General features: G+C 42.6%; 1 pseudogene; it reads left to right on the forward strand.

Annotated features, from left to right (window-relative positions):
• The window catches only part of LOC134370688 (protein CIP2A-like), a 42,535-nt pseudogene extending 16,802 nt beyond the window's left edge, over window positions 1-25,733 (forward strand).
• The last annotated feature ends 1,626 nt before the right edge of the window (window positions 25,734-27,359 follow it).

Raw genomic sequence — 27,359 nt, forward strand, 5'->3', positions numbered from 1 at the left:
GCTTCAAGTTCCCTGAAGAACCTACATTTTTCTTATTTATTTATTTCATTGAAAAATAGTTGATTATACATATCTGTGGGGTACAGATTTGTGTATCAATTACTTATGTACAATGTGTGATGTAAGGCTTTGTACAATGTGTGGTGACCCAATCAGGATAATTAGCACGTCCATTATCACAAAATGTCATCATTCCTTGCGTCCATTGACAATCTAAGTTTTTCTGTGAAGCAAAGTTACTTGGCAATTGTCCTGGTTCCCTCCCTAGTTCTTGTTAATTCCTTCTTTGAGGTAGGAAGGCTTAGGATGGACCAGCTTCTCTTCCTGGAGCCCTAATCACTAGCTGGTCATCTGGTGCTTCCCGAACGATCTCGCAGAATGACCACTCTCTCTCTGCCTGCAGCTCCAGGACTCCTGGCACTGTGTCCTACCCTCCTGATATTAATGCATTTTTGTTAACCACATCTGAACTTGCCATGTTTTTTTGGACATTCCTGACACATTATTTAATCACTTTTTTTTGCTGCTGTTTCTATTTTAATTAATTAAATAATAATTATTTATTTTAGTTTGGTCCATGTAAAATGCTCCAGCCATCCAGTTGTCCAGTTTTCCCTTCCTGTGTTGCTTGTGTTTATAGTGGTCCCCATGGTTTATAAGTAAAAGGAACTGATGCTGGGTTGTATCATATTGCAATGAGTAGTTGATTGGCCAGTAGAATCTCCAGATCTCAGAAAGAGGCTGAAGTGCAGCTGCAGAATGGCCATTCACTTGGCAAGTTGTCTTCCAGAAAGTGGACCCTCTAATCTGCCGTTCACTTTGGCGAGACAGTTGCAAATGACTGTGCAGTTCCCGCCCTGCACATTGCCATGGAGTGGTTTCCCTGTAGACGTCAGTAGAAATCTCATCCTGTGTTAGTTTGTTTTCTGTTGCTTATAACAGAATACCTGATACTGGGTAACTTATAAAGAAATGGAATTTATTTCTTATGGTTTTGGAGGCTGGGAAGTCTAAGGTTGGGATATGCACTTCCTGGTGGGGACTCTACAGAGTCCCAAGGCGAGGATGGTATCACATCGCAAGGACTGAACAAGAGCGTTTTTCTGCGTCTTTCTTCCTGTTCTTATCAAGCCCACAGTCTACTCCCTGATAACTCATTAAGACACTAACCCATTCATGAGGGCAGAGTCCTCATAATTCATTCACCTCTTAAAGGCCCCACCTTTCAAATACCATATTGGGGATTAAGTTCCAAACAAGTTTTGAGGGGACAACCATTCAGACCGCTGCACATGTAGACTTGAGTGGTGTACAACCTGCAAATGTACATGGAGAGCCTCAGCTTCAGTCTCCAGTATTGCTTCTTTCCAACCACTCTTGACACTGTTCAAAGGCTGTGGCACCTTTTGGGCAGCAGGACGATACTGGGGTTGGAGTTCAGAAGGGGGCTCAAGGACCCAGAGCTTCCTTTCTCGACCCCCTCCCCTGGTTTGGCCCCAGGATACTGCCTCCTAACTATTGAGGTCCTCCCAAACACAGAGAAGGCCTTACTTTATCTCAGATTGCAGAGCATGATTGTCTCAGGAGGAGGGACCCAAAGACCAGCCCTGCCCACCAGTCCTGCTTCTTTTTGTGGACTCTTCATCACGAAAGGCCAAGCACCATGCTCCCTCCCACCAGAGACATTCTTATCACCTTCGTTTCTAGAATAGAGACCAAACAACACAAAAGTCATCTTCAGAGGGGTATTCTGTCTGCTTACATCAAAGAACTGGTGAACTCTGAGTATCACAATGATTGCTTTAATTTAAAAAATACAGGTCTTTCACCTTCAGGCTGATGGCTACTAGCATCTCCCCTTTCTCATCTCCTACCTCTTCTTTCATGTAGGATATACTCTTGGATATATATCTGGCTTTCTTTCGCTCAGGATGATGTATTTGAGATTAACCCATATCATTGAGTGTGTCAGTGGTATATATATATTTTCTGAGTAGTAGTCCATTTTATTAATATACCACATTTTTCTATCCTTTTCTCTATTGAAAGACATATGGGTAGTTTCCCTTTTGGGGCCATTATGGTTAAAGCTGCTATAAGTATTCTTATACAAGTCTTTTTATGGACATGTATTTTCATTTCTTTTAGATAAATATTTAGTGGTGGAATAGTTCTATTATAGGGTAAGTGTGTGTTTGACTTATTGTCTGGAGCTAGTAGAATCCAGGCAGCACCTTCAACACTGTATCTGTAATTCTCCTTAGGTAGATCATCAGATTATTAGCTATACTTTATATTTTACACATTATCACAAGCAACATTGTTGTAGAACTTTCTACCAATATGTAACAAAGTCCTTTTTCTTCAATTTCCAATGATATTTCCTTCCCTTTTCTTTAAGCCCTTGCTGGTAATCCCTCTAGTCATCTGACTTCTGCTGACAGTATTTTCAAGGCTTTTTACACTTTTATTACTAGCACTCTGTAAAAGGTCCTTCTAGCTCCTGCCCACTTTCTGGTCCCAAAGTCACTCTCTCATGTTTAGTTTTTTGTTCTTGTTTTTGTTACAAAACAAAACAAAATGTGGTTGCATAACAAAGTAGCCCAAAATTTGGTGGGATAAGAAACCATTTATTACGCTCATAAATTCTTTGAGTCAGGAACTTGGACAGGCGCAGGAGAGATAGCTTGTCTTTGCTTCTTGATTTAGGTACCCAGCTAAAAGACTTGAATGCTGGGACCTAGAAGCATCTGGAGGGTCATTTATTCACATGAGGTGCAGTTGGTGCTGGCTTTGATGTTGGCATCTTAACTGAGGCCGTTAGCTGGAATGTTACATGTGGGCTCTCCAAGGGGCCTGAGCTTCTGTACAGCATGGTTTTGAAAACGAGCATCCTGAAAGAGCGAGAGAGAACCAGGTGGAATTTATATTGTCCGTTATGAATTACCTTTGGAAGTTTTGCAGCATATCTTTTGCCACATTCTAGTCATTAAGGAAGTCACAGAGGCCAGATCATATTCAAAGAGAGGGTAACTTTTTGAAAAAAGTATCAAGCACCTGGAAAAGCATATGGGGCTAATATTGTTGTGAACATTAAAAATATACAATCAGCTATACCTGTCCTTTTTGGTATTGTTGTCAAGTATTTTACTTCTACATATACCATAAATCCCACAATACTATATTATTATTTTTGCTTTAAATAGTCAGTTGTCTTTTTTAAAAAAAACAAGACAAGGAAAAGAAGACAATATTTTATATTTATTCTCTTATTTACCATTTCTAATATTCTTCATTGGAAGAGCAAATCATTCCCTATAGACCTAGAATCAGTTCTCTGCAACCTGACGAACTTTATTTGGCATTTATTGTAGAGTGTCTACTTTCAAAAAAATTATTTTAGTTTTCGTTTATCTGAAAATCCTTATTTCACCCTCAGTTTTGAGGAATATTTTAACTGGATGTACAATTCTGGACTGACAGATTATTTTCTTTCACCCCTTTTAAGATGTCGTACCATTGACTTATAGCCTCCGTCCTTTGTGATAAAAGTCAGCCATATCTTGAATCAATGTTTCTCTAAATGTAATGTGTCTTTTTTTCTTTGTAGATTTTTCTCCTTGTCAATTTCAGTAATTTGTTTATTATATGCCAAGGTGGAGGGGGTTTTTTGTTGCTGTGTTTTTGTATTTATTATTCTTGGGGTTTACAGAGTTTCTAAGACCTATATTTTGCTATTTTTTACTATATTGAACAAATTTTTACCATTATTTCTTCAAGTTTTTATCTGCTTTCTCTTTCCTCTATTTCTGAGAATCTAATAACTCATATGTCAGATAACTTTATACTTTCCAACAGATCATCATGGTTCTGTACATTTATTCCAATGTCTTTCTGCTTTTCAGTTTGAATAATTTCTATTAATCTCTCTTTAAGTCCACTTACCCTTTTTTCTATTATGCCCATCCAAAGAATTTTTATCTCAGATATTACAGAATATCAGAATTTCTAAACATTCTACAATTTCCATTTAGTTCCTTTTCATAATTTTATTTCTCAGTATAGATTCCCCATCTGTTCATTTGTTATGTCTTTTCCTTTAGATCTTTGAACATCTTTATAATAAGGCTATGACAATTTAAAATCATTTTCTGCTAATTCCAACATCTGTATCATCTTGAAATCTGATTCTATTGACTGTTTTTATTATTACGCATCACATTTGCTCATTCCTTTGTATGTCCAGTAATTTTTTGATGTATGCTGGACATTGTGGGTGATACAGCATAGAGTCTTGATTCTTATTAAATCAATAAGTTTTGTTTCAGCAGATAAATTCTTTATATCCTGTCAGGTTGCTTTTATTCTTTTTGAGGGTGGAATTATTTTGGTGTTGTCTTTAGTTCTAGAACATTGCCCTTACTCTAGGGAACGGGTCAGCAAGCTATTACCTATGCACCAAAATCTGGCCCATAGCCTGTTTTTGTGCAGCCTGCAAAATAATAATAGTTTAAACTTTTGAAAAGCTGAAAAAGGGAAAGAATAATAACATGTGACAGAGACTGTATGTGGACCACAAAGCCTAAAATATATACTATTGGGTCCTCTGCAGAAAAGTTTGGCTAACTACACCTCTAGAGTATAGTACTGTCTCCTAAGTTGCGGCCTTTCTGGGGTCTCAATTAAATGGCCAATTTACTTGATGAGGTCTCTTTAGTCTGTAATAGGCTGCAACTTTAACATCTCCTAAGTGCACAAACTCTGGTGTCCAGCGCGTAGTCCCACAGCAACTTTTCTTTTCTAAGCCTCATGGAACCTCATTTTACACATGTACAGCACAGCCCAGTATCCACAGGGAGCCCTTATGCCAACTTCAGGTATCCTACACACTGGTGTGAGCTCCTTTATCTCATGAACTCTGTTCCAAGAGGTCTAGCAACTTCCACAGCTGTAGTGGACTGAATTATGTCCCCTCAAAACTCACTGAAGCTTAGTGCCCACTGTGACCATTAAGAGGGTGGGAAATCCTATTACGGTAATTGAAAGGTGGAGCCTTAAATAGGTGATTGGATTGTAGGACTGTGCAGTAGTGAATGGATTAAAAATGTTGGTAAAGGGCGTGGTTCTGAGGGCTTTAAAAGAAGAGGAGAGTCTGTCTGTCTTGCTCTCTCGGCTTCTACCATCTTGCAATGTGAGACCCCTAGGTTGCTGTCACCACCACCAGATGGACTTTGGATTACCCAGCCTCAGAAACTGTAAGAAATCAACTTCATTTTCTTTATAAATCACTCAGTTCCATGTATTCTGTTATAGCAACACAAAAAGGACTGGTACAATGGCCCGAACGTCAAATCTCTGCCCCATCAGCTCAGTGAGACTGCCATGTCCTGCTCAGGCTCCGTCTCTGCACCAAGGTCAGGAGTGTTTCCCTAAGTGGAAAGCCAGGGCAACTTTGGGGTTTACCATACATATTTCCTTTCTCTCAAGGATGGTAGTTCCTCCTCTGCCCATTGTTCAGTACTTGAGAATAGTTGCCTTATACATTTTGTCCAGTTTTATAGTTGTTTGTTTTAGGAAGGCAATTCCAGTTATTCCGTTTTTGTCTAAAGTGGAAGTCCTTCACTGGTATGTCCTTTAAGTATCTATTAATGTAGAGGCTCTCCTTCCATCTTGTTATTCTTCCCCTCGTAATTTATTTGTTGAAGAAACTATATTATTTGCCAAGAAGAAAAACTGATTTTTTTTTTCTTGGTCTGGATTTCATAATGGTGATGGGTTATTCCATCAGAAGTCACACAGTGTCTGGTTATCTCTCTTTTTTGCAATATTATAAACTGTTGTGCTTAACACCTACATTCATTGGCTCGTTAGGGATGTGTCCTTCCATTTTTTCAGTTTAGAAAGTTGATATCATAATACATAAACAATTTGGTAACCTAATTTTTTAAACTAAACAATACAGAATAAGACTTTTACTAGGTGTTTTGGTATCTAAATTAGAGAGGATCTTCTTCTTTTGGTCACTGGCCCATATGGAGATCTGGACCCTTGACCTCAGTGTCATAACACTGTGCTCTAATGAGAGGCTCTTCTTTTCTGGACAAGATCATTTAAAAAACTCTTTTGGTGGCAATAAGATAGAAGCTATTAGACACCAGGAAACCTGCCCTTTATTTTTATTGCATATCATGCCAGATATAAGCCACATGTCTTCTGGTCCTTTGTCTTGTTGCTGTAACAGAATAGCTGAGACTAGGTAATTTATAAAGAGAAGAGGCTTATTTGGCTCATAGTTCTGGGACAGCTGCATCTGGTACAGTCCTTAGGCTGCTTCTACTCATGGTGGAAAGTGGCAGGGCTGCTGGCAGGTGCAAGGAGATCACATGGTGTGTGTTTGTGTGTGTGTGTGTGTGTGTGTGTGTGAGAGAGAGAGAGAGAGAGAGAGAGAGAGAAGGTGCCATATTCATTTTAACAACCCCCTCTCTGTAGGAATTCCTGAGAGATTTAATGCACTCCCCAGGGAGGGCATTAACCTGCCCCCATGGCCCCAAAACCTCCTGTTAGGCTCCACCTCCCAACACTGCCACACTGGGGATCAGATTTCAACATGAGCTTTGGGTTGACAAACATTCAAACTATATCAGTCTGTAAGTGACAGTCTACCCTCATTTAAATAGTGTCTAAACCCCAGAACTGGTAGGGAACATTGATTTTGTAACTGGGCTAGGAAGTCCTTCCCCAAATCTCGACCTCTGCAGGTATGACAGTGTGACTGTTCTGAGATGAGGAAATATCGTAAATAAGTTTTTAAATTTCATTTATGACAAAAATTAAGGATCTATATATTAACCTAATTATGGTCTTTGATTTGAAATGCGGATGGAAAAACTTTTTCTCTAATCTTTTATAACATAAAGAACTATATGTATCTGTCCTGTAATATTTGATTATATATCTCTATCTACCTATCCATCTACTTACCCATCAACTGCCTGTCTGTCTATTTTTACATCCACCCATCTGTCTATCTATAAAGCTTATCTCCTGAAAAGGGCTCTAGATCTTGGCTTGTCTGCTTTAAGAACAAGGGGTAATAATTTAGATTACTGAGTGGCTGGCTCATGCCCCTTCTTTCTCTCCCAAGAGTTTGAGTGTCAAGGTCTCAGCCCTAAAACCCCAAAGAGCATGAATCTGACTTTCTTATTCTTTCCCACCTCACGTAAATGACAATAAATACATTTCCCCTATCATTGTTTACAATGGGAGTTGGTTTCTTGAAAATATATACTTCTCCTTTAAATAAAAAAATAAGAAAAAGTAAGTAGAGATACGGAGAACAAAAGACAGTATTAGAGTCTTATTTGTGTCAATTTTGTTTGATTCTCATGAGAAGGAAAGAAGCTTCTGTTTGGGAATCAGGGTTGGGGGAAGGTCACAATCTCCATGGAAGTTATTTTCCGGAGTGCCTCCTTCATCCCAGATTGGTAAAAACCTTTCTTAAGTATCACTTGAGGTGACTGTATAATAATTTCTACAGATCTGCTAGAGTTTGCTTAACTCTTCTTTTAGTGGTGAACATGTAAGCTGCTTGCATTATTCTACATTTATATGTATTGCTGAGGTGAATACCGTTCAGCAAGGGAGCCAAGGAAATGTGGTTTTCATCATTCTGGTCCCTGTGGAACAGGAGGCACCATGGGGAGTGGGAGTCCATGCTGGGTGAGTTAAACCTCAGTGTCTGCCAGCCCTGTGCATTTCTTTGCCTGATGATCTATTCTATTCATGATGTGCTTTCGTTAAGGTCATTCGACCTTTGCCATAACTGTTCTAAGTATATTTCCCAGTTTGCTACTGGCTTTGAGTTTTTGAAAAGTCAAATGGTGAGTTTTTTGGTTGCGATTTTCTTTTTACCTGTTTTTATGCTTAGAAATCTCTTCCCATTGAGAAATAAGATACTCATTTATACACACACACACACACTTTTGTTTTTCGAGCAGTTTTTAGGTTTGTAACAAAATGAAGTGGAAGGTACAGAGATTTCCCTTATACCCCTGTCTCCACATCTGCACAGCCTCCCCCACTATCAAATCCCCCACCAGAGTGGCACATTTGTTACAATCAATGAACAATCATCTCACACGTCACTGTCATCCAAAGTCCATAATTTACATTAGGGTTCACTCTCGGTGTTGTACATCCCATGTGTTTGGACAAATATATAATGACATGTATCCAATCATTGCAGTAGCACAAAGAGTAGTGTCACTGCCCTAAAAATCCTCTGTGCTCCACTTATTCATCCCTCCCTCCCCCAACCCCTGGCAAGCACTGATCTTTTTACTGTCTCCACAGTTTTGTCTTTTCCAGAATATCATATGTTTGGAATCATACAGTCTATAGCCTTTTCAGACCAGATTCTTGCATTTAGTAATATACATTGAAGGTTTCTCCATGTCTTTTCATTGGCATGATAACTCATTTCTTTTTATTGCTGACTAATATTCTTTGTCTGGATATACCACCATCTATTTATTCATCTATCTACTGAAAGACATCGTGGTTGCTTCCAAGTTTTATAGTTATGGATAAATCTGCTATAAACATACATGCACAGGGTTTTGTGCAGACATGCATTTTTAACCCATTTGGGTAAATACCAAGAAGCACAATTGCTAGAATATATGGTAAGAGTATGTTCAGTTTTGGAACAAAACTGTGTTCCAGAGTAGCTGTCCCAGCAGCATTTGTTGAAAATGCTATCTTTGCTTTTGCTTCTTTGTCAAAAGTCAGTTGAATATGTTTGTGTAGATCTGTTTCTGAGCTCTCCATTCTGTTCTGTTGATCAATTTGTCTATTCTTTCACCAGTATCACACTGTCTGATTACCATAGCTTTATAGTAAGTTTTGAAGTTGGGTAGTATCAGCCATCAAAATTTGTTTTTCTCCTTCAATATTGTGTTTGCTGCTCTTGGTCTTTTGCCTCTCTACACAAACTTTAGAATCATTTTGTAGATATCCACAAAATAATTTGCTGGGTTTTGGACTGGGATTACATTGAATCTATAGATCAAGTTGTGAAGAATTGACATACTGACAATATTGTGATTTCCTATTCATGTACATGGGATATCTTCGTTTAGTTCTTCTTTGATTTCTTTCATTGGAGTTTGTAGTTTTCCTTAATAGATATTTTGTTAGATTTATTCCTAAGTGTTCATGTTTTGGGGTGCTAATGTAAATGAAGTAGTGTTTTTAATTTCAAATTTCACTTGTTCATCATTGGTAGATAGGACAGTGACTAACTTTTGTATATTAATCCTGTATCCTGCAACCTTGCTACATCACTTATTAGTTTCAGGAGTTTGGGTGTGTTTTTTTGGTCAATTCTTTCAGATTTTCTGCATAGACAATCATGTCATCTGTGAACAAAGACAGTTTTATTTATCCCTTCCCAATCTGTATACCTTGTATTTCCTTTTCTTGTCTTACTGCATTATCTGGGACTTTCACCATGATGTTGAAAAGCAGTGGTGAGAGGAGACATCCTTGCTTTTTTTCTAATTTGAGTGGTAAAGCTTCTAGTTTTCACCAATAAGCATGATGTTAGCTGTAGATTTTTCACACGTTGTCTTTATCAAGTTGAACAAGTTTTCCTCTATTCCTAGTATGCTACATTTATATATTTTTTAGGGTCTTTCTTTCTTTTACTTTAAGACATTTAACTCTTTAATCCTTCTGGTATTGATTTTGATTTATGAGAGAAAGGTTTACATGAGTTTTTTTTCTTTTGTTAATCAAATGTTTCAGTGACTTTTATTGAATAATTGAAAAATTAAAATTCTCAAAAGGTAAAAAGCTTTTTTTTTAAGAGAGGAGGTTTTGAGTTTATAGTCTCTGGTGCTTGACAACTCATATCCTCAAGTTAAATAGTGTTCAGAAATTAGTTTCAATATTTCAAAAGACCTATCAGAAAATATTTAATCCACTAGCTAGAAGAGTTTATCCATGATAAAACCCAAATTAGTAACCATTTTTTACTTTAGATTAGAATTTTATCAAGTCAATTAAATCTAATTAGGCAAACATTTATTGAGCACTTGCTATGTATCAGGTTCTGTGCAAAGCCCTGGATTCTTCATGGCAGTAATGTGGGTGAGCTTATGGAAAAATAGAGAATAACCAATAGTTGAAGTTTTATGAATAACTTCTTTCAAAACCTGAGTAATATGGAGGAAAAGCAATAAGATGAGAAAATCGTATGAGGTTTCTTGAAGTCATGGACTATACCTATTTTTGTATATAAGAACTTAGCCCAGTGCCCACCACCTGGCACACACTCCAGTCACTTCTGGTATGAAATTGAATTGAAAATAAATTCCAGATAGTGGAAAGATTATGAACCACAGCATTACATACCCCCCTTTCTCTAATGATAGTTTTTAAGCCCTTTGGGGAGGTAATGAACCAAAACGTTGTATATTTGAGCATATTTTTCTAGAGAGAAGGTCCATATTTATTTTTTTCTATCAGACTCTCAGAAGATTTTATAACCAGGTCTCCTACTGATTAAGAAACATTGCCCTATTCAAATATATTCCTATGAATAGGATTTTGCAAATAAAACAAAACTTATTTTACTCACTTAATTACTCCTCAAGACTTAGATTACAGGAAGGCAAGAGGTATATTATTCAAACAGAGAAAGAATCATTTGGTTCTTTTGAGAAGTTTGAAAAAGTTCTCTCGCTGTTCCCAAGGCCTTCAGAGGTTACTGGTACAAAAGGACCCTAGATAGAGGATGGGTGCCGATAACATTTACCAAATTGATTAACTAGCTGAAAACACTGCCTATGCATCAGTGTTCTGAGTGTTTATATTGTTTTAAACAGGATGCTGTATTAACTGCCATTATAGGCTAGAAATGTCCAGGAAACTTCCTTGTGAGGTCACACACATCGGTGAAAACAGTCTGTGGCTGTGACCCACCCACTGCAGGGGATGCATGAGCCTCAGGATAAGGTCAAACCAGATGCATGTCAGGCCTGGCTTGAGAAAATGCAAGACATCACAGCAGCCCAGCCACAGCCAGGGTGTGATTGCTGCCGCCCTAGGTGGGCTGTCTTAGGGTGGTCTGGGTTGTACTAGCTGCTCTGGGTATGGTAGCCCCCTGGTCATGCTACAATCTATGCATACACTCACTTGGACCTGCTTGGCAACTGCTTATTCAGAAGGATGGACACATAATAAACACATAAACGAAAACAAAACCCAGGAATTAGAGCTCATTACTAAAGTTTTAAGCAAATCCAAATGGTCTATGATATGCAGCTGCATCTTCAAAATTACACAAATAAATACCAGGATAGATTTTTCCTACTAAAGTCCGTTTTCACCCCCAGGGGCACCTTCTAGGGAAACTTTGAGAGACCGAGCAGGCCATCTCCTGTTCAGGGCTGGTTTGGCTGTGCTGCACGATTACCAGAGGATGAGTAAATGTCCACTAGATGGCGCCCCAATCCAGGCAAATTATCCCCAATCTTGGCAGAAAGACAGATTTTGGTATTAATGCCAATATCCTGGAGGCAAATTAACACCAGGCCTATTGATTTTTCACCTAGATATTTCAGTTTCTACTAGACTAATTCTCTTCTCTCTTCCACCCCATACTTAGCTTTTTTTTTTTTTTTAGCAGCAAAAAAGAAATACCTATGTTCCCTCATTTATATAACATTTAACTGTGTTCCTAAAAAGATGTGTATAAACTCATTAATTACTTTACACATTTAGGGAAATGATTTTTTAATTATTGGCAGTGATTCCTACCACTTTAGCTGTGTAGTAGAAAGAGCTCTGGATTTAGAGTTGAAAGTGGTGGTTTGGGGACTTGCTTCTTCCTGTGATGTGATATTAGCCAGGTCTTGGGGATGAAGTGGGAGGTGGTCTCAATTTCTTCATTGAGTTTAATAATAATACTGCTTACCTTACTAGCTAAGAAAAAAACAGTGCTTGCAAAGAACCTTCCTTTATTAGCTAGTGATATAGAGTGAAATATTGACTGGTGGAAAAAAAAAGTGGAATCTATTTAAAAATATTCCAGGAACACAAGGGAGATAGATAAAGAAAGATTAGCAAAGTTTTGAAGGTGAGTGAAGGTTCATTATGTTATTGAGACTACTTTGGTGTATATTTCAAATATTCCATAATAAAAAGTTAAATACTTCATTACAAGCTTGTTGTAAGCATAAGAACTACTATTTATCTTTACTAGACTTCAATAGTCTGCAAATGAGAGATTTGGACTAGCCAAACTGTAAGATCCTTTCACCATCTAATCTTCACGAACGTCTAATCCCATCCTGTCTTATACACCTGCCAACACAGGGCTTCTCAGTCAGGTTTCAGCTCTCCATAGACAGGCCTTCCCTGACCATCCTATCTAAACACTCACCCTCCACCTCATATTTATTTCCATCACGGTATTTATCACTACCAGTGTTATGGATTGAATTATGCCCTCCCTCTCCCCTTTCAACATATGAATGTGACTGCATTTGAAGATAGGCTCTTTAAGGAGATAATTAAGGTTAAATGATATTGTAAAGGTATGGACCTAATCTGATAAAATTGGTGTCCTTATGAGAAGAGGAAGAAACACCAGGGATGCGCGCACAGAGGGACGACCATGTGAGGACACAGCGAGAAGGCCGCATCAGCAAGCCGATGGGAGAGGCCTCAGGAGACACCAACCCAGCCTAAATCTTGACCTTGGACTTCCAGCCCCCAGAGCTCTGAGAGAATGAATTTCAGTTGTTCAAGCTGCTCAGTCTGTGGTATGTTGGTGTGGCAGCCCTAGCAGACTAATACAACCAGAAATCATCTTTCTTTTTTATTTCTATGTTTAAATCTAAGTTTAAATCAGAGTGTCACTGCTATAGGTCAAGGCCTGGCGTATAGTACAGCAGCAGTAAACGCATTTAGTACAGATATCAACTTTCAAATGCATTAGAGGCAGGCATTCTACACTTATTTATTTTGTAGACTAAAGTCCCTTTGCCAGTTGGAATGATGCCCCTTGAACTGTGAATTTTATAAACATGGAGTAAAGTTTTAAATCAGAAGGCACATGTGGTAAGGGGCAGTGACATCGCCAATGTTGCCAGCTGTCCTATCCCATTGGTTTTTCCTTGCCATGAGCACCTTGGGCCCCCTGAACAGCTCAGCTCTGCTTTAGGAACCAGCACGTTCTTTATCTGGATGACTCCAGCTTGCAGGTATAGGCTCTAGCCATGGCTGAGCCCCCTGTCCTGTTTGTGATGACCTACTCTATAATTTCATCAAAAATTTACATCATCTGAAGAATGAAAAAATAGACTCAAAACCAGAACAATTCTGTTCATGCTGTGCTGTCAGGGTGTTAGTGGAGGAAATTCAGCAGGACTCCAGAAGGGTCTTCTCTGACAACAACAACAGAAAAGCCACCATGACTTGTGCCCGGCAACATTGCTGACTGCGAGAGGCTGCGGTGGGCTCAGAGGAGTGTGCGCTGGGAGGGTGTGAGGGGGGCTCCAGATGAGGGTCAGAGCCTGTGGCTGCTTCCCTGGAAGGCTCCTGGATGAGCCACTCCATTCTCAAAAGCTCAAAATTGTCCAGGCTGGTCAACTTTTCATGCTTAAAATCTCAGAGATGCCACAAATGTGCCAGAACACGTTTTGGTTTGTATTTGTATTTGTGAAAATTATGAAAATCTTCTGACTGTTATCTTATCAATGTGTTTTTTTAAAATATATTTTCCAGAGTAGTCCTTGGAATCTTTTCTAACATTTTCAGCTAAGGAGCACATTGTTTTCCTTGCTACTTTTTCTAGAGCTCATAATTGAGATTCATGTGTAAAGCTAAGGACTAAGAGTTGGCAGGTTCACTCTCTGAGCCACAGAGTTGTGTTTTAATTTAACAGCTTCCTGGAGCTGTCTGGCCCTGGGGAGGTTACTCGGGCATACTAAGTCTTAACTTTCTCATCCCTCAAATAGGGCTGCTCATAGTAAGGGCCTCATAGGATTGTCATAAGGATCAAATGAGACATTGCAGGGCTTTCCCACATGGGTGCTGTTTTAGTCCATTTTGTGTTGCTATAACAGAAATACCCGAGACTGGGTAATTTATAAGGAAAACAGGTTTATTTGGCTTACGATTCTGGGACAGCTGCATCTGGCACGGGCCACAGGCTGCTTCTACTCATGGCGGAAAGTGGCAGGCAGCCAGCGGGTACAAGCAGATCACATGGCGAGAGGAAGCAAGAGAGAGAGAGAGAAGATGCCAGGGTCTTTTTAAGCAACGAGCTCTCACGGGAACTAATAGAGCGAGAACTCACTCATTAATTCCCCCTCCCACAGGGAGAGCATTAATCCATTCATGAAGGATCCGCCCCCATGACTCAATCACTTTCCAACACTGCCACATTGGGGATCAAAATTCCACATGAGTTTTGGAGGGGACACACATCCAAACTCCATCAGGTGCCATGTGCCATTTGCTATATGCTAATGAGCCCCTCTATGGGTATAGGGGTCTCCCAAAAGACCCCAGCTACCAGCCTTAGGTCCTGAGTGGTGTCAGGAAGGTGGGCTACATACTATGTGGGGCCCAGTGTGAAAAGAAAATTCCGAACATTTGTTAAAAAAATTACTAAGAATTTCAAGTGGTAACAGCAGAGTGTTAGGCCCCGTGCAGGGCCCTCCTGGGCACGTGGCCCTGTGAGACTGTATTGCTTACATGCCTGCAGGTATTGGGCATGTCAAGTGACATCAGCACTGGCTGTGATGCAATGTGCTGAGCACTGTCACCATCTGAACCCCCCAAACTGATAGCAGCAGTTAGCCACTGAATGTCCTTCTCCCCCTCCCAGGCTAGGGGCACGTGGGGCCCTGGAAGTGGGGTGCATGCTCCGAGTGCCCAAGGTGGAGGCAGGGAGGTAGCTTAGAGGGGGACACAGGTGTTCCTGGTTTGCCCAGCTTCAGATAACGGTCAAAATCTCTGCCTTTACCAAAACCAGATGCTTTTCTCTGTCTGTGGCTGCATGTGGCCCCTTTCCAGGGTCGTCTAAGCTAGGTGCAGGTACATTCTGCAGGTTAGAATTTCATCAGGATTTTGAAGCATTTGCCATGAAAAACATTTGATTGGATTCAAAATACCCACATTATTACAAAAATCTCAGCATTATATTTGTCAAGGAAAGAGCTTAGAGATTCCTTAAATATAATTTCTTTAAGTGATCATTTTAACTCTTGTACATTTTTGAATGGTTGTAAACATGGCTTAAAACATTTTGTGACCTATTCAGGTTAACTAAATTTCTCTTCTGTGGTGATCGCTGAGAATTCAAGTGATCACTGAGAATTCAAGCGATCGCTTTTGAGAACGTTTTGGCCAGGCCGTTTGTGTGTAACCATTTCAAACAGAAACTTAACATTACAAAGATCCGCTCAAGGAAGCAAGCTGCAGTTTCTCATGAAGCATTTGGAAGTTATATACAAAATCAACATTTCATTTCCACCCCTTTACTCTGCATTTTGTTTTTATCTTAATTGTGCAATGACCATCGAGTGTCATGGGTTGTTTCACGTGGCACTCTGGATGGGTATGCTTTGCCTCAGTTTACTCCTGTGTGCTGTCTCTGTGGGGGCATCTCCTTTCAGTGCCACAACATGAAATTGTTGGGAAGCATCGAGTAACAGATGTGAAGAGATTTCTCGCACATAGCAAGCAGTCCGTGATATTGTGTTGTTCATGTGTTGTCATCGTTATCACACAGACATCACGGATAAAGCTCTGAGCTGGCTGTCAGAAGTCATAAGTTGGAGGCATGCTTCTCTTACAAACTACCTAACGACTCTAAATGAGCCCGCTTATCTCTTTTATGTCTGCTTGAAACGCAGACAATATCACCTGCCCACCCTGCCCAATGTGGGGTGTTAGGAGACTCAGATGAGACACTGCTCCTCAAGGATTCTCGAGGAATAGGAACTATTTTGCTGGTCTGTTATTTCTTTCCTTCTCATGCAGCGATGTCCCACCACCTGTGGCCATTTAAGTTTAAATTGATTAAAACGAAGTAAGATTGAAAACCACTCAGCGAGCCACACTTCAAGCGCTCCAAGCCGCATGCGGTTGGTGGCTGCCGTGTGGGAAGCTCGGCTGAACTGCTCCCTGCAGTGAGCAATGCTGGCTCTCACTCTTCTGCTTTCTGCCCCTCTTGAGGACCAGGTAGGAAAGATTTAAGTTCTTTGTATAGTCTTTCCCCATAATAGGTATAACATATTAAAAGTGCCAATCTCTGCTTCCTGAGGTATGGGAAGATGCCATTGCTAGTAGGAGATGCACCGCAGTGGGTTTGCAGCCTCTTGCCCGGACCCTTGGGCCATACTGGAGGAAAAGGAAGCCACCAGGCACAGCAAGGATTACATCCATGAGCATGACGTTCTCACCATCCTGACCGCCCTCTTGACCTTTATCATTACTACATGTGATCAGCAGACTTTTTATTTCAGTAACTCCGGTGTGTTCTCTGCTTCTTTCATACAGGTTAAATAAACACCGAGTCATGGCAGTCTGCAGTGATTATCATGTCATCCCCATCCCCATCCCCACAATCGGTCTTCTGTTACCCGCACCATGCATAAGAACTACTTTGCTGTGGGTTCTGAGTGCAATGTGGTGAGCCAGTGCATTTAGGAGTCTGCTAGAGTCATTACCATTGCTACAAGGATGCTGTGGGGAAGGAATGTGGGACTAGAGCTGTGCAGTGTTTTCAGTTGTGGTTAAAATATATCCACACCAGGCCCCTCTTTCATCTGGGACATAAGATTGTGGGCAAGGGCTTATTTGCATGGTCCCCTTCAGGGGAATGTCCTCCCTGATCCATTTGGAACAAAATAATGTTTCTTTTGGCTGTTGGTTATTTGTCAATGAAATCAGCCTGGCCAGTTTCGGGAAATGCTCACTTTCTTCATCACCTTTGGAAAAGGCTCAAAATAGTTTCACACAGTCCATGAACTCCCAATATCACATTTTCTTTACAGAGATCAGTTGTAACAACAGAGCTGATACAGTGCAGTTAACTTCATCCCTAAAAGTTTTTTTTTTTTTTTTTTTTTTTTTTACCGTCCTTTTAAAATCATGTTGTTAGGGATATTTGTTATAGAAAGAAAATGGACACAGAGGCTTTAAAAGCTTATTAATGTTTAGAAATAACAGACTTGGGTGTATCTTTTAAACACTAAATATGCCTTAAGAGAATAATAGATTTAGAAAAATCACCAATTCTCCTTTTACTTTCTTCACTGATGTCTGTTAGCTTGATGAAAAGCACAAACATTTTATCATAAATCCCAGAAGCCATTACTTCAAAATGCAATGACTGTGATTCATTGTTGGGCTATGGAATTACTGATTAAAAAAACAAAGTCCAACTTTTTAAACGTAGTTCTGCTAGTTGCTTAGTTTTGACCTACCCCTTTCACTTCTTTATGACCCAGTTTTGCATTTGCTAAATGGGACCAATCCTTCTTTCTACAGCTTACATGGACGTTGTGAGGTCTATTTGGGGTAATCTGTGTGAAAGTTCTCTGACAGCATTCGAACGTGCAACCCAGATACAACTTAAGTTGGTTCCCCATCTTCTGTGCTTTGCAATATCACCTGCTCTTCTTGGTTGGCTTAACAAATAGGAATCTAAGAGGTGGTTCCTTCTGCTGCATGAGTGTGGCTGTGCATTTTATCTGGGAAACTGGAAGAGGGTGGACAGGACAGCAGCTAAGGTGGTGCAGGTGCGTTCTCACTCTCCCACATGAAGAGCTTGTGGTCATGTTGGCTCTCAGCTGCAGAGCACCGTGACCCCCATGCCGCCCCCTCATTGACCTTCTGTGGAAAGACTAGAGGAACAGGGCCCATGTGCAAACCCCACCCTGCCGGGACCTGGTTCTCCAGGGTAGCAACACTGCGGGTAACAGATGATCTGGCACAAGGGAACTGGAGACATGAGTGTGAAGGTCTAGTCTTTTCTTTCTTTTTCTTTTTCTTTTCTTTCCTTTCCCTTCCTTCCCTTCTCTTTTCTTCCTTTTCTCTATTTTGCATAAATCTTTGCATTCCCAAGGTGTCCTGTTGCTCACATAGTACTCAGAAGGAGCACTGATATATCCATGAGAGACCCCTCATGGGCTCTCCAGGGCCAGCACTTTATCAAACACACTCTGGGCACCATAGGTGACCTTTGCTCTGTGACTGGAACCAGAGAAAGAAAATTGAGGAAGGCCATGTTCTTTCCCCCTGGTCTCCAATTTTGACAGCACCACTTGCTGGGGGGACATTCCAATCTGCTAAACTCCTTACTCTCTAAACTAAACTTTTTTTTCTTGCTGCAACCTTCCTATATTAGTTTTCTGTGGCTGCCCTAACAAAGCACCAAAGACCTGGTGGCTTGAACAAGAGAAACGTATTGTCTCACATTTCTGGAGGCTGGAAGTTTAAGATCAAGGGGCCGGCAGGGTTGGTTGCTTCTGAGGCCTCTGAGAGAAAATCTGCTCCAGGCCTCTCCCCTGGCTTCTGGTGGGCGCTGGCAATCTCGGTGTTTCTTGGCTTGTAGAAACATTACCCAGTCTCCACCTCCATCCTCACATGGTGTTCTCTCTCTCTGTGTGTGTGTGAGTCTCTGTGTCCAAATTTCTTTCCTCTTTTTATAAGGACATCAGTCATATTGAAATGAGATCCACCCTAATGACCTCATCTTAATTAATTACATTTGCAAACTCTATTTCCAAATAAGACCACATTCTGAGATACTAGGGGTTAGGCATTTAACATATGGCAGGGACACAATTCAACCCATAACTCTTGACTTCAAGCAAATTATGTGTACGGGGAAGGAGGGCATGAAAAGATTTTTAAAGTGGGGGGAGAAGGGGAGGTAAAGAATAAGGCCAAAGAATACAAGGGAGAGAAGTGGTATATCTAAAAGGAAATTTGGGGAAAGAATAAAAAATGTGGAGAAAGGATAAACAGGCAGACTGCCCAAGAGCAGGGCTCAGGTGTCTTTTTTTTGTTAAGGGATAAGGTAATGAACTCTCTGGGCAATTCCTAGTAGAATAAAAGAGGAGGCAGAATTTGCAGTTTTTTGCAGAAAAGCTTGTGACCAGGGCTGTAGTGGATACTGTGGTGTGCACCTTCATCACCGAGATGTTCAGTCCCTGACATGCCCGGTGGGTTGGCTGCTGCCAGGTCACCGCTATGTCGTCCTCAGTGAATTATGCTTGGTCAAAGGAAGCTGCCCTGCTCAGGGTCACGTTCCCTCTCCAGCCCGCATCTCAGACTGGTTGATGTAAAATGACAAAGGCTCAGCCCCTTGTTTTGATTTGGACCATCTCTGAAGGGTCGTCCCAGCTCCAGCACCCCTTGAAGCAGGTCAATTTCTCCCTCTGCCCAATTCTACTTCCCTCACTGCTTCACAAGGTTAGGTTTTGAGAGAACTCCCCAATACAACTCTTGCTCACAAATGATAGAGTCTCAGAGTCTGTTTCTCTGAGAACCCAACCCATGATGGTTGGTATTGGGTGTGGGCCTAGGAAACAGCCCTAAAAAATAGGGTTTTGGAGGTAGGTCACACGCAGGAAGGCTGGTGGTGAGGACCACAGCATTGGTGGCAGGTGGGGCGTGGACAGCCCCTGCCATGCTGCAGTTGTGTTGTTGTTAATACTTTCATGGGCAGTGAGAATGCTGAGAAAATGCTATTGGTTGTGACCTAATGCAGGCCTGTGAGATGAACCGGTGTCTCAGTCTGTTTGGGCCACTATAACAAGATACCTCAGACTGGGCGGCTTACACAGCAGACATTTATTTCTCACAGTCCTTGAGGTGGGAAGTCCCAGATCAAGGTGCCAGTGAGGTCAGGTTCTGGTGAGGGCTCTCTTCCTGGCTTGCACACAGTCACCTTCTTGCTATGTCCTCACATGACGGGGCTGAAGGGCGGGGGAGAGAGTGCTCTGGTTTCTTCTTATAAGGACACTAAACCCATTATGAGAATCTCACCCTCATGACCTCATTTAAACCTAATCACCTCCCCAAAGCCCCATCTCCAAATACCATCACATTGGAGGTGAGGGCTTTGACATAGGAACGTGGGTTCAGTCCATAACAACCATGGTAACAGTAATCATAACCTCTACGGGATTGGATCACTGTTGCTGAGGGCAATGGATGCCTTTAGAGACGACCATGAAAGGCTGAGGGAATTAGTCACCAGCTAAAGGCTATGCATAGAATCCAGAGGACCTCCCTGGCAGTGTGGGAGGAGACACTCACATCTTGCAGATCAAAGACAGAAAAGGTGAGGATCATAAGACTGAATTATAAGAGGAGCACAGCTCCCTGTGCCTAGTGCCTTGGGAAGGAATGGAGTCCAGAGATAGGGTGGGGATGTCTACACCTGAACAACGTGAATATCCAGAGTCCCTTGAACATTCTGAGCTTAAAGAAGTGGCTCCCTCCTCTCTGGTAAAGCCTAGAACTTCCCACTTGCTTGAAGACAATGCATAGGCCTCTAGATCCCTCAAGATAACACATGCCCCTCTCAGGATCTAACCCCATCTCCAGTCCTGGCTATCAGACCAGTAACTAAGGTCAGGTCCCACAGAACCTGGTAAGGGAAGTGCTGTGCTTGCTGAGAGAGGAAAACGATTGTGCCTGGAAGGAGCCGTAGGACCTAGCCAATGTGCACTAGTGGGAGCTGGGAGAGTTTATAGGGGCTGGATCCTGAGGGTATTGGATCAGGGGGGTCAGAACGTAAAGTTGGCTGCAGGAGAGCTTGTGGACATGCAGGCACACTACCATATTTAATACCTTGGCACGGACCCTGGGAGATGGTGCTCATGCCCTTTGGATGGTTTGGGGGAAGATTGTATAAGTGATGGCTGATACCGCATCAACTCAACTGGAAATACCAGAATTACCTTGAAAGACAGCAGAAGAAGGACTCAAAAGAAGTGGGCATGCTGCCTGAGGCTGGAAAACTCATCAGCCCACTATGTCCCTCAGGAGAACCCAGAGAACATGCTGTTTGCCAAAGCAATAAGAAACGAGCTGGTGAGAAGGCCCCAGCATCACTGAGAACTGCAAGGGTGGCTGTCCTCTGCAGGCCAGGGCAGGTGGCAGGAGGTGCTGCTAGGTGGCTAGGCTTCCATAGCCATAGCGATGCTAGGAGCCCTGAATAACAGGCTAAGTGGAGGCAATTATCATGATTAGCAGCAAAATCAGAGTGGCAGCCAGCCAGTCTGAAGGAGGGAGAGTTACAGAGATAGTTAATAGAACATGATGCTGTTACACATGTGAGCCAAAGGTGGCTCCAGTATATTGGTCCTCTGTTCACTTCTTTGCAGCAGTTGGGAATGTTAATTCAAAAGCCCACTGCAGCTGAACTCAAATTCTTAAAATGTAAAACATCTAATTGCTTCAAATATAGATCAAATAAGTAATTTTTTTTTTTTGCTACTTACCACCTTCTACTTTGCATACCTTGCAAAGCATCTGTAACCCAACATTTGCTAGCCATGGATAAGCCCTGGGGCTGTAAAAGGCCCCCAGACAGCACTTCCAAGAGCAGTGCTGCCATTTGGAAGCTTTGACCCAGAGACCCCCTACCCCTCTGCTGAGTGGCGTCACACAGACACTGCAGCCCCTCTCTGATTCCTCTCTCTCAGGGGTTCTCTTGCCTCCTTCCTCTCCTGGATGGCGGCCTCTTGTTTCTGGAAGGTTTTATTCTTTGAGGGACTTCCCTTGCAAAGTGCTGCCCAAATCATGTTCGTTGCGTGCTACTGTCACCTAGTGGTCATGTCTTTTTCCACATCAGCCCCTAAATCCCTGACCTTACTACAGACATGCCCAGGGACAAAATAGATGAGCAGGCAACAAGGGCATCGCTCAACCTACAGAATAAACAGAAGCCAAGGTGGGTGACCAGAGGCTGACAGCAGCTATCTAGATAAAAGTCATGATCCCTCCTTCAGTTTCCAGACCTGAGCCAGTTTTCCTGCCAATTGAAGCAGAGGAAAGGTCCTCAGAACAGACCCTGCAACATTGTGGCAGGTGTATAATCATTGCCAATGTCCTTCTCTACAGGAATGTATGGCTATTTATTTGAATAATTGTCTCTTGGGGAAAGGTGACAATTCAGACACCTAGAGGACTGTTGGACACGGGTTTCAAGTTGACATTGATACCTGGGTACCAAAAGTGTCACCATGGCCACTGTTAGAGAGCATGTGGGAGCCTGGTGGCATACACAGTTCTGTTCTAGGTCTGGCTCATGGGGGCCGCCTGTGCCCACCATCCACCTAGTGTCACTTCCCTTGGCTCTGAATGTATTATCAGGAAGGACACATTTAGCACTTGGAGGAGCCCTGACATTGGTTCCTTGGCCAGTGGGTGAGAGGTGTGTGTGACAGTGGGGAAGGCCAAGCAGCAGCCTCTGAAACCCCTCCTTCCCCGGCCAAGACAGCAAATCAAAATCAGTCTCACAATCTGCCCTGACTGATGCCACCCTTAAGGACCTAAAGGATAAAGAGATGGTCCTGGTGATATTCCCATTTAACCACAGCAGCCTGGCTCCTGCAACAGCTGCACAGATCTTTCAGGATGACAGTGGACAGTCACAAACTAAAACAAGCCCTGGTTATAGCTGCTGCACTGGGTGTAGTCTCTTTGCTAGAGCAATTTAAGATAGTCTCAGCCATGTATGCAGTCATGAATCTGACAAACACTCTTTTCCTCATTGCCCATTAGAAAGAAGGATCAGAAACAATTCACATTCATACCGGGCAGGCAGTATATACATTTACAGTAGTGCCCAGGGCTATGTGTAATTTCTCACCAACAGTCATAATGTAGGTTGAAGGGACCTGCACAATCTGGACATCGCTCCAAACATCACATTGGCCCACTATATCAATGACCTCATGTTAATCAGACCAGATGAGCAAGAGGTGGCAAGTAAGTCGAAGGCCTTAGTGAGGCACATGTGCTCCAGAGGGTGGGAGATAAACCCAGTGAAGATTCAGGGACCTGCCACACAGTAAAGTTTTTAAGAGCTTGGTGAGAGGTCTGGAGCATGATGGGATATCTCCAACGTCAAGGACAAATTATTGCATCTTGCACCTCTCACCACTAAGAAGGAAGCGACATGCTTGGAGGGGCTCTGGTTCAGGAAGCAACATAATCCACAACGAGGAATACTGTCTGCAAACCTGCAAACAGTCTCCCACTGGCTGCCAACGCAGGTGCTGCCCAGAGCAAGAAAGAGCTTAACAGCAGGTCTGGGAGAGGCTCAAGCCGTGCTGATACTTGAGTCTTAGGATCCAACAGACGTTATGGAATTAAAGGTATCTGTGGGGTCAGAAGATGCCACGTGGAATTTATGGATCCAATAGGAGAATCAATATATTTGACTCTTCAAGTTGTGGAGCAAGGCCAGCGCCATCACGTATGCTTGAAAAACAATTTCTAGAATACTCTGGGCTCTAGTAGGACAGAGCAACTGAGCATAAACCATCAAGTGACCATGCAGTCAGAACTGCTTGTTATGAGCTGGGTTCTACCAGACCCTCCAAGTCATAGATCTGGAGGTCCCAGCAGGAGCACATGGTGAGATGGAAGTGGTAGGTCCAGGGCTGGACACAAGCAAGGCCGGAGGTCATTGGAAAGCTGCCTGTGTCAATGGCCCAAACCTCCACTGAACCCACACTGTGTCTGTGCCGGTGCCTCTCTCTGAGCTCCCAGCCCTGGCTGCAGGGTTGGGTAGTTCCTTACAACCAGCTGACGGAAGAGGAAAAAGGCCAGGAGTGATTCACAGATGGGACGTGGTGCAAGCCAGACACGGACCACAGCTTCCTTACAGCTCTGCCCAGGGGTGACCTTGAATGACTGTGGCAGGGGAAATTCAATGGAAAAGGCTTTGGGCAGTGTACCTGGACATCCATTTCATGTGTGGTGAAAAAAAGAGGTCCTTAAGGTAAGAATATGTCTGAATATAAGCATATATCAGAGTACTTCAAAAAGTTCACAGAAAAATACAGCTAAAAGATAATACAAACCCTTTCTTGAACTTTTTGAAGACCCCTTGTATATGGACAAGTGGAATGAGAAAGATTTGGAATGAAGAGGGACATGTGGCTGGACCCCCTGGAGTGGGTATGAGGTGTGGAGTTCTCTGTGTCATGTTAATGCACACCAGAGAGTGTCCACCAGGAAAGAGCATTGGACAACCAAGCAGACACCATGACTCACTGGTTGTCCTCAGCCAGCCTCTGTATTCAGCTGCCCCAGTGCTGGTACCATGGGTACATGGAGAGTGTGGCCATAGTGGCAGAGATACATGGGCCTGACAGCATGAGCATCTATCACAAAGGCTGACCTAACTCCTGCTGCTGCTGGAAGTCCAACCTGTCAGCAATGGAGACCAATGCTAAGCCTCCAGCACGGCAGCAGCCCTTGCATAGACCACCTGCTACTGGGTAGAGAGTGGCCAGTGATTCATCTTGACTGTAATGGACAATAACTGGGGTATGGATTTGCTTTTCCTGCCTGCAGTGCCAAAGCCAGCACAACTCTCTGACTACAAAGCATTGATCCTCCAACATGGGATCCTACAAAACATTACATTCAATCAGGGGACCTACTTTCCAACAAAGGAAGTGTGGCAGTGGGCACCTGGGCATGGGACCGACTGGCCCTGACATATATCCCACCACCCAAAAGTTGCTAGCCTGATAGAGTGATTGAGGTGCTGGCCTCGAGATGACATCTTGTGAGGATGGGGTGCCGTCCTCCAGGACTCGGTATACCCTCTAACCAATGAGCATTACACGGTGCTGCGTTCTCTATAGACAGAATGTGTAAGGCTGGGAAACATGGTGTGCAAGTAGGACTGATCCATTTTCTTCGTTCCCAGTGACCCACGTGAGTAACTTAGGCTTCTATTCCCTGCAGCTCTAGGTGGCCCTAGACAACCTGGTTTCCAGAGGGGGCACACTTCCAGGGACATGGCAAGAGTCCTTTTAAACTTCAAGCTACGGCTACTGCTACATCATTTTGGGCTCCTTGTGCTAAGAGACCAACAGCCAAAGAAAGGAGTTGGGGTTGATCCTGATCATTGGGAGCAGGAGGGGGTGCTGTTGCATAATGGGGGCAGGAGGAATATGTTTGGCTCCTAAGTGATCCAGGGGGTGACCTCTTGGTCACTCTGCCCCATTCTGCTGGCAAATGGAGAACTTCAGCAGCCATAGCCTGAGAGTGTGGTCACCAGAGACTCAAACTTCTCACGGATGAGGTTCTGAGTCACCCACCAGGTAAGTCACCCTGATCTGCAGAAATGTTGTGGGAGGGGTGTTTAGAATGGATTGTAGAGGAGGGGAGATGAGTGTCAGCTGTGGCCGTGAGACCAGCAGTAGCAGCAGGCTAGTTTGCTCCATTCACAATCTTTTTGTAAGTTTCACTAGGAAATGAGGCCATTCAGAATCTTGTAGGAGCTTTCCTACATGGGGGTAAACTTACTCTAGCAAAAGGGGGGATTGAGCGTCACAGGGAGAGAGTGTAGTGGACACTGTAATGAGCTCTCCTGATCCTCCTGCAGGACGCAGGAACTCACTCGCCGGCAGCTGGGCGTGTGGGTCATTGAAGGTCCCACGGCTCTCTAAGGGAACTGACCTCCATGGAAACAAGCTCCCTCATCCCAGGGCAGGCTGCTTCTCATGGTTAGCACACACCCCGTGACCAGTGGTGCAGAAGTACAAAGGCCTGGGCTCCTTGCCTTGATTTGGGATATTGCTGAAAGACCACCCAGTTTCAGAGTGTCCTGTGGCCCATCAGAGTGACCTTCCTCCTCTCCACAGTCTTACTTCTCTCACTCCCTCTTATTAACTGTTGACAAGAGCCTTCCTCAACAAACTTCTGCATGCAACCCCTGCCTCAGAGCTGGTTCCCCAGGGAATCCAGGCATATTATTTTCTCTATCATCTTTTCATCCTTCCACTTTCTTTTCTTTCTCCTTTTTCTTTTCCATTTCCCTTATGCATAGGGTGATCATATATCCTGGTTTTCTGGGGGCAGTCCTATTTTATTCCTGTTAATCTGGTGACTGATCTTGCCAGTGTTCTCTTTCATTCTCAAAAGGGTCCTGATTGAGACTATAAATTATGTGATCACCCTACTAATTCATCTCTTCTTTATCACATACACATTCGTTACACTTAATGCATTTTACTAGGTGCTGGAAATACAGAATTGAAAAAGAGATTCCAATCCTCTGAGCCCATGCTTAAAATTCCTATCGAAATTGCCAAAAGAATATAATAATAATAATAAAAAAATTATTGCTGGAAACTAGAGAAAGGTGCCATTCTCATACAATAAACTTCAAGGAATTTCTCTAAGACGTATTACAGGTGTGAGTGGATTGAAGGGGGAGGGTCTGCCTAGACAGGTGTTTCCTTTGCATTCATCACATGCATTTTCTACAGATGGAAAAGCCACCTAGGGACCAGTGGAAGTCACCCCACTAGCATGCCCTAACTCAGAGCAGGCAGGACTGAAGATGAAGTGGGGAGTTCTCAGCCCTACCTGTGCCTCTGAGCTGTGCACTGAGCACATAGAGTGTCCAGGGTGGGGGACTGCTCCAAAATGTGTAATGTTTATCCAAAATGGGTGGGAATGCACCCTAATCACAGAGTGGGCACTGAAAAGGCTGGCCCTAATGAGGGCAGCGGAGCCCTAAGGTAAAGATCACTGGCCCAATCTACACTGGGTTGTCAAAATAAACATGAAAACAAAACTCACAGACATAAAGAGGAAGCTCTTTAGTATATAGCTACCTACAGCTGTAGCCACCTTCTCATTCTCCATAGACCATCTAAAAAAGCAAAATATAGAATAATTCCAAATGTTTTCCTTATTTCTTCATTGAGACCTGGAGGATCTGAACAAAAATCCCTACAAGACTCCGTCTCAACTCCCAATACTTAAAAACTTGATAAAAATTGCTAAAACACATTGTTTTATACATGAAGAAACTGAAGCCCAGAGATGTTGGGTTGCCTTCCCTGGATACTCAGATTGGCTCCACTCTGCGGGAAGAGCAGACACTGGATATGCGGTCTGTAGACATATAAAGAGAAATAGGAGTTTAAAAGAAAGAGATCAATTGGATGAGCCAGTGAAGAATTACTTAAAAAATAATACTTTTAGACAATTGTCATCTCAACGAGAGTAGAGGAAACACTGGGCACTAACACTTGAACATTATGTAAAAGGATTTCGACTATTAG

The sequence above is a fragment of the Cynocephalus volans genome, chromosome 2 (genome assembly GCF_027409185.1).
Source record: "Cynocephalus volans isolate mCynVol1 chromosome 2, mCynVol1.pri, whole genome shotgun sequence".
Lineage (NCBI taxonomy): Eukaryota > Metazoa > Chordata > Mammalia > Dermoptera > Cynocephalidae > Cynocephalus > Cynocephalus volans.